The sequence below is a fragment of the Gorilla gorilla genome, chromosome 1 (genome assembly GCF_029281585.2).
Source record: "Gorilla gorilla gorilla isolate KB3781 chromosome 1, NHGRI_mGorGor1-v2.1_pri, whole genome shotgun sequence".
Lineage (NCBI taxonomy): Eukaryota > Metazoa > Chordata > Mammalia > Primates > Hominidae > Gorilla > Gorilla gorilla.
The window spans coordinates 39,991,258-40,005,528 of NC_073224.2; the positions used below are offsets into that span (position 1 = coordinate 39,991,258).

Consider the following 14,271-nt stretch of genomic DNA (forward strand, 5'->3'; position numbering starts at 1 on the left):
TTGGAGTTGCTCTTCTCGAGGAGTATCTTTGTGGCGTTCTCTGTATTTCCTGAATTTGAATGTTGGCCTGCCTTGCTAGGTTAGGGAAGTTCTCCTGGATATATCCTGCAGAGTGTTTTCCAGCTTGGTTCCATTCTCCACGTCACTTTCAGGTACACCAATCAGATGTAGATTTGGTCTTTTCACATAGTCCCATATTTTTTGGAGGCTTTGTTCACTTCTTTTTACTCTTTTTTCTCTATACTTCTCTTCTGGCTTCATTTAATTCATTTGATCTTCAATCACTGATACCCTGTCTTCCAGTTGATCAAATCAGCTACTGAAATTGACCACATAGTTGGAAGTAAAGTACTCCTCAGCAAATGTAAAAGAACAGAAATTATAACAAACTGTCTTTCAGACCACAGTGCAATCAAACTAGAACTCAGGATTAAGAAACTCAAAACCGCTCAACTACATGGAAACTGAACAATCTGATCCTGAATGACTACTGGGTACATAACGAAATGAAGGCAGAAATAAAGATGTTCTTTGAAACCAATGAGAACAAAGACACAACATACCAGAATCTCTGGGACACATTCAAAGCAGTGCATAGAGGGAAATTTATAGCACTAAATGCCCACAAGAGAAAGCAGGAAAGATCTAAAATTGACACCCTAACATCACGATTAAAAGAACTAGAGAAGCAAGAGCAAACACATTCAAAAGCTAGCAGAAGGCAAGAAATAACTAAGATCAGAGCAGAACTGAAGGAAATAGAGACACAAAAAACCCTTCAAAAAATTAATGAATCCAGGAGCTGGTTTTTTGAAAAGATCAACAAAATTGATAGACTGCTAGCAAGACTAATAAAGAAGAAAAGAGAGAAGAATCAAATAGACGCAATAAAAAATGGCAAAGGGGATATCACCACTGATCCCACAGAAATACAAACTACCATCAGAGAATACTATAAACACCTCTACGCAAATAAACTAGAAAATCTAGAAGAAATGGATAAATTCCCCGACACATACACTCTCCCAAGACTAAACCAGGAAGAAGTTGAATCTCTGAATAGACCAATAACAGGCTCTGAAATTGAGGCAATAATTAATAGCTTACCAACCAGAAAAAGTCCAGGACCAGATGGATTCACAGCCGAATTCTACCAGAGATACAAGGAGGAGCTGGTACCATTACTTCTGAAACTATTCCAATCAATAGAAAAAGAGGGAATCCTCCCTAACTCATTTTATGAGGCCAGCATCATCCTGATACCAAAGCCTGGCAGAGACACAACAAAAAAAGAGAATTTTAGACCAATATCCCTGATGAACATCAATGGAAAAATCCTCAATAAAATACTGGCAAACCGAATCCAGCAGCACATCAAAAAGCTTATCCACCATGATCAAGTGGGCTTCATCCCTGGGATGCAAGGCTGGTTCAACATACGAAAATCAATAAACGTAATCCAGCATATAAACAGAACCAAAGACAAAAACCACATGATTATCTCAATAGATGCAGAAAAGGCCTTTGACAAAATTCAACAGCTCTTCATGCTAAAAACTCTCAATAAATTAGCTATTGATGGAACGTATCTCAAAATAATAAGAGCTATCTATGACAAACCCACAGCCAATATCATACTGAATGGGCAAAAACTGGAAGCATTCCCTTCAAAAACTGGCACAAGACAGGGATGCCCTCTCTTACCACTCCTGTTCAACATAGTGTTGGAAGTTCTGGCCAGGGCAATCAGGCAGGAGAAAGAAATAAAGGTTATTCAGTTAGGAAAAGAGGAAGTCAAATTGTCCCTGACATGATTGTATATCTAGAAAACCCCATCGTCTCAGCCCAAAATCTCCTTAAGCTGATAAGCAACTTCAGCAAAGTCTCAGGATACAAAATCAATGTGCAAAAATCACAAACATTCTTGTACACCAATAACAGACAAACAGAAAGCCAAATAATGAGTGAACTCCCATTCACAATGGCTTCAAAGAGAATAAAATACCTAGGAATCCAACCTACAAGGGATGTGAAGGACCTCCTCAAGGAGAACTACAAACCACTGCTCAATGAAATAAAAGAGGACACAAACAAATGGAAGAACATTCCATGCTCATGTATAGGAAGAATCAATATCGTGAAAATGGCCATACTGCCTGAGGTAATTTATAGATTCAATGCCATTCCCATCAAGCTACCAATGACTTTCTTCACAGAATTGGAAAAAACTACTTTAAAGTTCATATGGAACCAAAAAAGAGCCTGCATTGCCAAGTCAATCCTAAGCCAAAAGAACAAAGCTGGAGGCATCATGCTACCTGACTTCAAACTATACTATAAGGCTACGGTAACCAAAACAGCATGGTACTGGTACCAAAACAGAGATATAGACCAATGGAACAGAACAGAGCCCTCAGAAATAATGCCGCATATCTACAACTATCTGATCTTTGACAAACCTGACAAAAACAAGAAATCAGGAAAGGATTCCCTATTTAATAAATGGTGCTGGGAAAACTGGCTAGCCATATGTAGAAAGCTGAAACTGGATCCCTTCCTTACACCTTATACAAAAATTAATTGAAGATGGATTAAAGACTTAAATGTTAGACCTAAAACCATCAAAACCATAGAAGAAAACCTAGGCAATACCATTCAGGACATAGGCATGGGCAAGGACTTCATGTCTAAAACACCAAAAGCAATGGCAACAAAAGCCAAGATTGGCAAATGGGATCTAATTAAACTAAAGAGCTTCTGCACAGCAAAAGAAACTACCATCAGAATGAACAGGCAACCTACAGAATGGGAGAAAATTTTTGCAATCTACTCATCTGACAAAGGGCTAACATCCAGAATCTACAAAGAACTCAAACAAATTTACAAGAAAAAACAAACAACCCCATCAAAAAGTGGGCAAAGGATATGAACAGATACTTCTCAAAAGAAGACATTTATGCAGCCAACAGACGCATGAAAAAATGCTCATCATCACTGGCCATCAGAGAAATGCAAATCAAAACCACAATGAGATACCATCTCACACTAGTTAGAATGGCGATCATTAAAAAGTCAGGAAACAACAGGTGCTGGAGAGGATGTGGAGAAATAGGAACACTTTTATACTGTTGGTGGGACTGTAAACCAGTTCAACCATTGTGGAAGTCGGTGTGGCGATTCCTCAAGGATCTAGAACTAGAAATACCATTTGACCCAGCCATCCCACTACTAGGCATATACCCAAAGGATTATAATTCATGCTGCTATAGAGACACATGCACACTTATGTTTATTGTGGCACTATTCACAATAGCAAAGACTTGGAACCAACCCAAATGTCCATCAGTGGTAGACTGGATTAAGAAAATGTGGCATATATACACCATGGAATACTATGCAGCCACAAAAAGTATGAGTTCATGTCCTTTGTAGGACATGGATGAAGCTGGAAACCATCATTCTCAGCAAACTATTGCAAGCACAAAAAACCAAACACCGTATGTTCTCACTTACAGGTGGGAATTGAACAATGAGAACACTTGGACACAGGAAGAGGAACATCACACACCAGGGCCTGTCATGGGGTGGGGGGAGGGGGGGAGGGATAGCATTAGGAGATATACCTAATGTAAATGACGAGTTAATGGGTGCAGCACACCAACATGGCACATGTATACATATGTAACAAACCTGCATGTTGTGCACATGTACCCTAGAACTTAAAGTATAAAAAAAAAAAAAAAAAAGGAACAGGAGAATGAACTATTTTTTTTTTTTTTTTTTTTTTTTTTTAAAGAAACGGAGCCTCACTCACTCTGTCACTCAGGCTGGAGTACTGTGACATGATCTTAGCTCACTGCAACCTCCACCTCTTGGCTCTTGGGCTCAAGTGATTCTCCTGCCTCAGCCTCCCAAGTAGCTAGGACCATGCGCCACCATGCCTGGCTGATTTTTTGTATTTTTAGTAGAGACAGGGTTTCGCCATGATGGCCAGGCTGGTCTAGAATCCCTGACCTCAGGTGATCTGCCCGCCTCGGCCTCCCAAAATGCTGGGATTACAGGCGTGAGCCACAGCGTCTGGCCCTATATGCTTTTTTCAATTCAATGGCTACTTGCCTAATTTTGAATGGCCAAAATAACCTTCCAGTTATTTTCCCTTAATGGAATCAACCTAGAATAGTTGCCTGGGGAGAGGGAGCTGGGGGGCAGTGATTGGAAAGAGACATGAGGGAACTTTTTGGAGGGATAAAATTGTTCTATATTTTGATTTAGGTGTTAGTTACAGGATATTTTCATTTGTAAAATTTATGAACTGTAGACCTTAGATCTGTGCATTTTACCATATATAAATTATATCTCAATTTAAGCATTGTAAAAGTAAACCAATGATTATGATATACTTGGCTAATGTCCATATGCTACAGTGTGTTGAAAAGAAAAATAATACCCTATTGAGAAGGTAGACATGTACTGCAAGCATAAGCTATGAAAACAGAGAAAAGCCGCAGACATTGTTAACGGACTGAGCTGGGATGTTTCCAGTTGTGGGGATTCTGAGCCTCTTTTGTAATGTGCTTAATCACTTCTAATTGTACAGTCAGCTAATTACAGTAATTAGTCTTGCCTTAGTTCAACAGAGTTGAACTAAGTCATTCTCTTAGCAGGACTGGGTTGAATTTTCCTGCATCTAGCGACTTCCTCAGATTGTGGCCTGCAATGGTGCATTCCTGGGGCTCGAGAAGTGATCTGTTTGTGCTAGGTTTTCACCACTGGTTGTTTGAGGGGTGAGGGATGTGACTAATCATGGAGCCAGTGAGTCATGTGTGTCAGGCCTCTGAGCACAGCAAGAGCCCTTTGGGCTCTGCACTGGCACCACTCTCGGCGTACTGACCCAGCCTTGCTTAGGTCCAAGTCAATCACATTTTTTTTTTTTTTTGAGACAGAGTCTCACTCTGTCATGCAGGCTGGAGTGCAGTGGCATGATCTTGGCTCACTGCAAGCTCTGCCTCCCGGGTTCATGCCATTCTCCTACCTCAGCCTCCCAAATAGCTGGGACTACAGGTGCCCACCACCACACCCAGCTAATTTTTTTGTATTTTTTAGTAGAGACCGGTTTCACCATGTTAGCCAGGATGGTCTCGATCTCCTGACTTTGTGATCTGCCCGCCTCGGCCTCCCGAAGTGCTGGGATTACAGGCGTGAGCCACCATGCCTGGCCGTCAATCACATTTTGAAAACAGACAGAGTTATTTACTGCAGCACCGTTTGTAATACCAAAATAATAGAAACAGTCTGTAGGACAGGAGACTGGTTAAATAAATTATGGTTCATTCATATAATACTGACAAAAAGGATGAGGATGTTCTCTATGTACTGATCTGGAAAGAGCTTCAAACTATATTGTTACATGAAAAAAAGAAAATGCATAGTAAGGCCATTTGTATAAAATATAAAAGTATAGGTTTGTATTTGCTTGTTTATGTATAAAGAAACTGAAAAGAGATAAGAAACAATAACAGGGAAGATGTTTATGTGGGAGGGCAAGGGAATTTGGGGCATGAAGGTTGGGAAGTGGGTGGGAAAGGGATGGAATTAGGCAAGACTTCACTGCAAACCTTTATAAAATAGATGTTTAAATATTCAAATGAATGTGTTATTACCTAATGAAAGATTGAAATCAATTAATTAAAATGTACAAGAGTTTTTTTTTTTTGAGACTGAGTCTCGCTCTGTCACCCAAGCTGGAGTGCAGTGGCATGATCTTGGCTCACTACAAGCTCCGCCTCCCAGGTTCATGCCATTCTCCTGCCTCAGCCTCCTGAGTAGCTGGGACTACAGGTGCCCGCCACCACGCCCGGCTAATTTTTTTTTTGTATTTTTAGTAGAGATGGGATTTCACCGTGTTAGCCAGGACGGTTTTGATCTCCTGACCTTGTGATCTGCACACCTCAGCCTCCCCAAGTGCTGGGATTACAGGCGTGAGCCACCGCGCCTGGCCAAGAGTTTTTAAAAATAGAAAAAAGTTTTAGGGGAAGAAGAAATCCAGTGATCACATAATCTAACATTTCCCCAATAGTGGTTTGTAAAGGTATAATGAGAAATTTGTGTATTTAAAGCAATAGTGGGCGGGCCTGGTGGCTCACACCTATACTTTGGGAGGCAGAGGCAGACAGATCAATTGAGCCCAGGAGTTCGAGACCAGCCAGGGCAACGTAGTGAGACTCTGTCTTGACAAAAAAAATTAAAATAAAAAATAAAATAGTCGAGTATGGTAGTGCTTACCTGTAGTCCCAGCTATTCAGGAGGCTGAGGTGGGAGGATCACTTGAGCCCAGGAGGTTCAGGCTGTAGTGAGCCATGACTGTGCTACTGCACTCCGTCCAGCCTGGGTGACAGTGAGACCCTGTCTCGAAAAATAAAATAAAGCAATAGTGGAATCTGTTTTGACTCCTACTTTCTTATATTTAATGCATAATTGTTTCTTTTTGAGATGGAGTTTCGCTCTCGTTGACTAGGTTGGAGTGCAATGGTGCAATCTGGGCTCACTGCAATCTCCACCTCCTGGGTTCAAGCGATTCTCCTTCCTCAGCCTCCCAAGTAGCTGAAGTAGCTAGGATTACAGGCATGCACCACCACGCCTGGCTAAATTTGTATTTTTAGTAGAGATGGGGTTTCATCATTTTGGTCACGCTGGTCTTGAACTCCTGACCTCAGGTGATAGACCTGCCTCGGCCTCCCAAAGTGCTCAGATTATAGGCATGAGCCACTGTACCCGGCCCATAGAATAATTTTTAAGCAATTGTTTTCCCATTATGACAAAACTCTCTGAGAGTTCCTGGGGTGTGGAGTGGACATAGTAGACAGCCGTGGAGAGCAGGTGTCCAGGCTGTGACTTGGTTGCTTAGGCATCTTTCTGCTTGAAAACACCTCTTCTTGTGCTTGTACAGTTATAATTTGTCTTTATTCTTTTTTTTTTTTTTTTTTTGAGATGGATTCTCACTCTGTAGCCCAGGCTGGAGTGCAGTGGTGTGATCTCAGCTCACTGCAACCTCCGCCTCCCAGGTTGAAGTGATTCTCCTGCCTCAGCCTCTGGAGTAGCTGGGATTACAGGTATGCACCACTATGCCTGGCTCATTTTTTTTTTTTATTTTTAGTAGAGACAGGGTTTCGCCATGTTGGCCAGGCTGGTCTTGAACTCCTGACCTCAGGTGTTCCACCCATCTCAGCCTCCCAAAGTGCTGGGATTACAGGTGTGAGCCACTGTGCCCGGCCTGTTTTTATTCTTAACCATGTTTAATTAATGCCCCAAATGGCCCAAGAATCAAAAAGAATCTTGCTGTTGAACACAGCTAGGTAATGTGTAGCATGAAAATTATTATTCTACAAATATGCTTCAGGACTTTTTCTCCAGATCTGAAAACTGTGATTAATCAACTTCTCATATAGAAAATTCAGCAATTCAGCCCTTCCACTTTAGAATCTATTGTTAATGAGAAAATATTGCAACCAGTGTATAAAATGATTTTCCAGGTATTATAAATGAAGACTACATTTGATGTGTCATTTATAAATAAAAGATGAAATTATTAAAGTTAACTAGTTGATTTTGGGTGTGCAAAATGTGAGAATTTCATATACGTATATTATCTATGGAGGAGTAACATCATGATGACTTTACAAATTAGGAAAGTCACTAAACAAAGAACAACTATAACAAGGAGCAATAACTACAAACCCTGGGGAGGGAGGAGAGTCTGATTTCCAGAGATGTACATTATATTATTTAAAATGTCCAGTTTTCAACAAAAAGTATGAGACATGCAAAGATACAAGAAAGTATGGCCCATGCACAGGGGAAAATGCAATCAATAGGAACATAGATAATGTCTCTGCCATTAGATTTATTAGACAAAGACTTTAAGTCAGCTACTTTAAATATATTCAAAGAAATAAATGAACCCATGTCTAAAGAACAAAATAAAAGTATAAAAATTTTGTCTCACAAAATAGGGAATATCAATAAAAACAAATTATTTTTAAGATCATCAAACAGGTATTCTGGAGTTGAAAAACATAATAACTGAAATGAAAAATCTAGTGGGGCTCAACAGCACATTTGAGCAGGCTGGAGAAAGAATAAGCAAAATTGAAAATGGGTCAATTGAGACTATCCAGTTTGAGGTACAGAAAAAAAAAAGAATGAAGGGAAAAAATGAACAGAGCCTCAAAAATCTGTGGGTTCCATCAAGCATACAAACATACTTATAATGGGAGTCCCAGAAGGAGAAGGAGAGAAAAAGGACAGAAAGAATATTTGAAGAAGTAGAAAAGAACTTCCAATTTTGATAAAAAGTACAAATAAGCATGTCCAAGAAGCACACTGAACTTCAAATAGGATAAACTCAGAGATTCACACCTAGACACATGATAATCAAACTGCTGAAAGCCAAAGGCAAAGAGAGGGTCTTGAAATCAGCAAAAAAACAAAAAAACCAACTCACCGTGTATCAGGATTCTCAATGATATTAACATTTGATCTCTGAAGGCCAAGAAGGCTATGGTATGACATAAAATGCTACAGAAAAAAAAAAACAAATATACCTGTCAACTAAGCATTCTATATCCAGCAAAAGAATCCATCAGAAATAAAGGAGAAATCAAGGCATTCCTAGATAAACAAAGTGAGGAAATTCAGCACTTAGCAAATCTTCCCTGTAAGAAATAAAAGGTGCTCTTCGGGCTGAAAGGACTTGAGGCATTAAGTCAAATTCACATGAAATGAAGAATACTGGTAAAGGAAATTACATAGGTAAATATAAAAGGCAGCATAAATATGCAATAATTATAAACGTGTGATGGGCATATAATGGATAAAAATGTAATCTGTAGGACAATAACAGCACAAAAGCGGGGAGAATGGAGCTATATAGGAGCAAAGCTTTTGTATATTATTGAAATTAAGTTGCCATTAATCCAAACTAGAATGTTATAAGATGTTCATTATAATCCCCAGGGCAACCCATAAGAAAGAGGGAGGGAGTGATCAACTGTGTCAAATGCAGCTGATAGTTTAAGATGAGATCTGAGAATGACTATTTGATTTGGCAACAGAAAGGTCACTGATGAGCAGTTTTAGGGGAATGGTGGGGAGAGGTGGCAAACCTGACTAGATTGCTTTAGGTAGAATAGGAGGAGAGGAAGTGGAGATAATGGATATGGATAATTATTCCAGGAATTTTGCTGAAAATTAGGGCAACGAGAATGGAGGTGAGCACAGGAGATTTTCCAACGGGTTTGTATGCTCATGGGAATGCAGCAGGGAAAAACTGATTGTCTCCTCTGTCACTGTTATTAAGGGAGAAGTTTGAAGATCAGAGGAAAGTTATTGGAACATCATACTTTTCACCCTAACGTCCCAGGGACAGGAATCTTTGGTTATTGGGAAAATACACACACACACACATTTGTTTGAGTGTGTTTATATTACATAATACTGTACTCACAGATACATTTTAAAAAAATGTCTTAACTAAGATGGCAGTATATGATCATTAACTAATACTTTCAGGCACAACAATCAGAGTGAGGTACTCCGTGAATGAAATCTATGTTTCAAATGTTTTCTTGATAATTTTGGATTTTATTCAAAATTTGAAAGGCTGTGTTCTTATCAGCTACAGTTAGATCTATCCTTGCCCTTGCCTTGTACTGAGGTTAAGAATAGTAATGACTGTTCTTCACTGTTTTATTTTTTATTTTTTAATTTTTTTTGAGATGGAGTCTCGCTGTCACCCAGGCTGGAGTGCAGTGGCGTGATCTCAGCTCACTGCAGGCTCCGCCCCCAGGGGTTCATGCCATTCTCCTGCCTCAGCCTCCCAAGTAGCTGGGACTACAGGCGCCCGCCACCTCACCCGGCTAATTTTTTGTATTTTTAGTAGAGACGGGGTTTCACCGTGTTAGCCAGAATGGTCTCGATCTCCTGACCTTGTGATCCGCCTGCCTCGGCCTCCCAAAGTGCTGGGATTACAGGCGTGAGCCACCGCACCCGGCCTATTCACTGTTTTCTTCTTGTTCACCCTGCCCACATTATTAGTGTTATCTTCAGGCTGGGTGTTCTTTGCAGATACCTTGTTTTTTTAAAAAAACTTATTATTATAGAGAATTGGAAACATATATAGGCAATAATATAATGAACCCCCGTAGACTCATCATTCATCTTCCACTGTTATCAACTTGTTACCAACAAAGCTGGTCCCCCATAAAATGGAGTCTTTCCCTCTTTGGTGTCCCAAAGCCAGTTTGGAAAAACAAAAGCAAGTGTCAAGTAGTGCAGGCGTTGTTGGATGGCCACGGAATTGAGAAGCAGGAGCTTGGTTCATGAATTAACTTCTCAGCTTGTGAAAGTCAGGAAGTCACAAATATAGGGCCTCTTTAATGAAGGGGTTGGGTATTAAAAGCTAGGAGATAATATTCATGTCTTTTTTGGGAATGGACAGAGAACTTCTCAAAACTAGAGTATTGCCTTCCTTTTTTTTGTCCTTTTATGGTTTCCTTTGGTCATTGTCATGGTGATTATCAACTGTCACGGTGCTGGTGGGAATGTCATTTAGCATGGAAATTAGATTATAATGAAGTTAGAAGTTCTTCAGAGGTCAAGTGAGCTGCCTTCTTGGATCTCAGTGTTTGGTCCTGTGCGGCACCTTCTGACCACAGGTATCCTGTTTCCTAAAGGTAAGCCAGGGTAGAAATTCACCTGTCACATAGGCATGTAATGTAAAGAAACCCATGGCCTGTTCACTTCCCCTGTCCTGTAATATTTTGAAGATAATCCCATATATAATATTATTACATCTGATAATGTGTATCTCTAAAACATAACGACTCTTTTAAAAAATCTAACTATAATCCCATTATCACACTTGAAAAATAATTTGCAGGGAAAATCTTTGCACTAAAAGCCAGGTCAAGAAAGAAAGAAATGTGTCTTTAGTATAATAAAGCTGAGGTCATTATTTCACAGGGAGTAAGGTCAAAGTCGTATTAATTTGAGGAAGACCCTGTCTTTGCATAGACTAGCTGGAGGTCATTTCTCTAGTAAATCAGACTGGCAGTCCTTGAAGAAAAACTAATGTTTGTGGTGGTGGGTTATGCTTGTCTTCAAGGTACTTTAGGAGAGAAGCTTGCCTTGGCATTGCTAGTGGAGTGGGACTGAGCTAGCATGGAAGCCACCAATTCCTGCCCCATGTTTGTGAAACTGAAGGACCACATCCTCCCCCCACTTAGCAGAAGCAGGAGTTGATGACAATCACATTCTCATCCAGCTGAAATCTGATGGGGTAGAGTTCGTAAGATTCAGGAAGTAACGAACCAGGAACTCTCTTATTCCATGGACTGTGGTCTGGGTCACTAGGCTGGGAGAGCTTGGAGGAAACAGGGAGGGAACAGCATAACCGTGTAAGGGAACAGTTACTGTAGGAGGAAGCAGCGGCCACCCTTGAAAGGCCTTGAGGCTTGGTCTTTTTCTCCTATGTGGGAAAAGGGAGCCAGCTGACCTAATCAAGGCAAGTTGTCAACTGTTTGGGGCAGTTACTTGAAACTTTAGCCAAAATAACTCCTTAATTGTCCTTTAAAATTTACTTTGTATTTAGTGTGGTGAAGATGGGGGAGGCAGAACATGGACTGTGGGGAGGGCATGTGAATGTACAGAGAGGAGCACCCAACAGCCGACCAGTGCCCAGCCACAGACGCCACAAGGCACAGTCTCCATTCTCCTTGGAAGAAAGCCCTCCCCTACCCCTAGGAAGAACGGAGCCTGACACAGAGCTTGTGTTCGCCCATATCACACACACTTAGAATTCTGTTCTTGGGGACTCAGGCAGATCTCTGGGGAGCCGATGGGGTACTGTGAAATTAGGTTCACTTCTGGATTTCATTATAATAAAGCAGCCCCCTATCCCCAATTTTAGGCATCAACATAGAATAGCTAACTTTAAATTTTTCCAAGTGATAATATAAAACAAACGACTTTCAATTAAGTTAAATGTCAATATTTGTGAACCGAAAAGTACCTGTATCAGTTTAGAAATTTATGTTGCGAAGGTGAAGGACTCGCGCCCAGAAGACAGGTCTGTGCCTTTCTCCAAAGATGATTTTGAGGGCTTCAATATTTAAAGGGGAAAAGCAGGCTGGAGGGGAAAGATGGAAGGTATGTTCACATTACTGAAGCCACATGTTGCGATAAAGGGAGAAGGTACGGCAACAATTATGTATTTGGCGATCAGTAAATCGGCACTTTATACAAGATAAGGTGAACATAGAGTGGAGATACTTCACCTTTAATCTGTAGCTATCTGCTTAGGAACAAAAGGAAAGGCAGTTGCATGACTCAGCTTTCAGCTTAATTTTTTTTCCTTTTGGCAGAGTGAATTTTCGTTTCACAATACCAAAAAAAAAAAAAAAAAAAAAAAAGGCGGGGGGAGGCTCAGAATAAGGAACAATCCGTTGGCTTGAGTATTTCATTTAATGAAAAACTAAATTGTTATTTCTTTTTTCCACAAGAACGACTAACAGAGCTGCAGACCAGTGTTTGGGATCATCTGAGTGGAAACTGTCCAGCCGACTTTGGCTCATACGTTCCTTTTCTCGTTAAGGAGGGAGTGACGGGGCAAACCTGCGTGCTGGTGGTGGCGGTGCCTCCCAGGGCTGCTCGGCGGGGACGCCGAGGGCTGCACCCGAGCTCCATCCCGTGTTGGCTGCTCGCCCCCCAAAACCCCGGCTGTCAGCGACTGCGGGCACCTGCACGCCGACGAGACCGGCGGGCGGACAGCGACTCCGGTGAGGGTACTGTCTCTCTACCCTCGGGGCGCGGGTGGCAGAGGCTTCCTGTTTTGAGGATGGCGCCACACAAAACAAGCATCCTTAGCCTGAAGGGCCCCGACGCCGGAGGTGGAAGTGCGCGGCCTTGCCCGCCGCGTTTCCCCTCCTCGGAGTGCTTTTTGTGGACCCTGGGCAAGGGGCTCTTGCTACAGAGAGAGGAGCAAAGAACAGGCATCGCCCGGTCCTTAAAGCGGCGGCACCCTCCACGCCCCGCAGTCGCGTCTGCTTGGTCCACAGCCTCCCCTCCCAGGCCCGCGCAGAGGCCCAGCAAGCACCAATCTGGAGGCAACAGGCACGCAAGGGGGCCTTTGCGGCCACGCACACTGCATCGCAGTGAAAAAGGCTCCCGTTCTCAAGGCGCATGCGCGCAGGCCACCAACTCCAAAGCCAGGCCTCCAGCCCGGGTTTGCTAGAGGGAAAGGTAGCCGGGAGGTGGGGAAAAGGAGAACAGGAGGGCCCTGTCCGCTAAGGTGGCCTCCCCATTGGCTCCTCTTGCTCCGCTCTCGGTCGCGATTGGCTACGGGACGGGAGCACGGGCCGAGCACGCTCCCACGTGCAGAGCGGCATTCGGCAGCCGGACGGCGGTGCAGCCAATGGGAGCGGCCCGCGGGGCGGGGCTTGTGAGCTGGGGCTCCCCCGGGGCGGGCGAGTTGGTAAACAGATCCGGAGCGCGTGGCGGGCGTCAGCGCGGAGGCCAGCGCGCAGAGGCGGGCGCGGAGGCGGCTAGAAGGTGACCGCGGTTCCCAGCTTCCTGCAGCCAGGTAAGGCTGCCACCCGCCGGCCCGCCGCGTGCCCAGGCGCCGTCTGGCTGCGGCCAGAGCTGGGGTCAACACCCACCTGAGCCCTTCTTGCATTCTCTTCATGTGACAGCGCAGCTTCCCCGCGAGTTTCGCTGGCCGCGAGCCTCAGGTCCGGACGCAGTGGGGGCGCCTCAGTTGCAGGGTGGGTCCTCTGCAGCCGTCTCACGTCCCTGGGTCCACCTCAGCCCCTCGTTCCTGCTTCGGGGAGGAGACGAGGGCCACGTGCAGAGCCTTGGGTCCCTGGGACACGCCCGCTGCTTGCCCGACCGCCTTCCCGCTGCCGAATGCCCGTTGCCCATGCCCTTTGGTCGCCAATACAGCTTTGATGCTTCGCTTTCTAATAATGTTGTTCTTCACTCCCAGACCCCCTTGCACTGTGTGTCTGGGGCTCTAGGCTCGTTGCCCCTGGCTGCAGGTTTGGGTGAGAACTTTGACTTCCTTGGCTGGAGCCAGCTGTTGGGCTTCGCAGGTGGGAATTTTGTGTGAACTTGGGACAGGGGATCCTTTTTGATCCTTTCTTCCTTTCGCTTTTCTTTGGCTTTTCCTCTTCTCCATACACTGGGGGGTCTTGTGAGTGGTTTGGGCTTACTCCCCTA

General features: G+C 43.3%; 1 protein-coding gene across 5 annotated transcripts in view; it reads left to right on the forward strand.

The window, feature by feature from the left end:
- The first annotated feature begins 12,460 nt into the window (after nt 1-12,460).
- The window catches only part of COQ8A (coenzyme Q8A), a 47,090-nt gene continuing 45,279 nt past the window's right edge, over nt 12,461-14,271 (forward strand). Inside the window, exons 1-2 of one of the 5 annotated variants that reach the window (XM_063708546.1) lie at nt 13,517-13,817; nt 14,039-14,144. The gene's annotated coding sequence lies outside the window, so the exon portion shown is untranslated. Of the gene's footprint in view, nt 12,834-13,404; nt 13,818-14,038; nt 14,145-14,271 lie in introns of those variants that run through there. The other 4 variants (XM_063708549.1, XM_055371720.2, XM_019031284.3 and 1 more) reach the window with 4 other exon arrangements.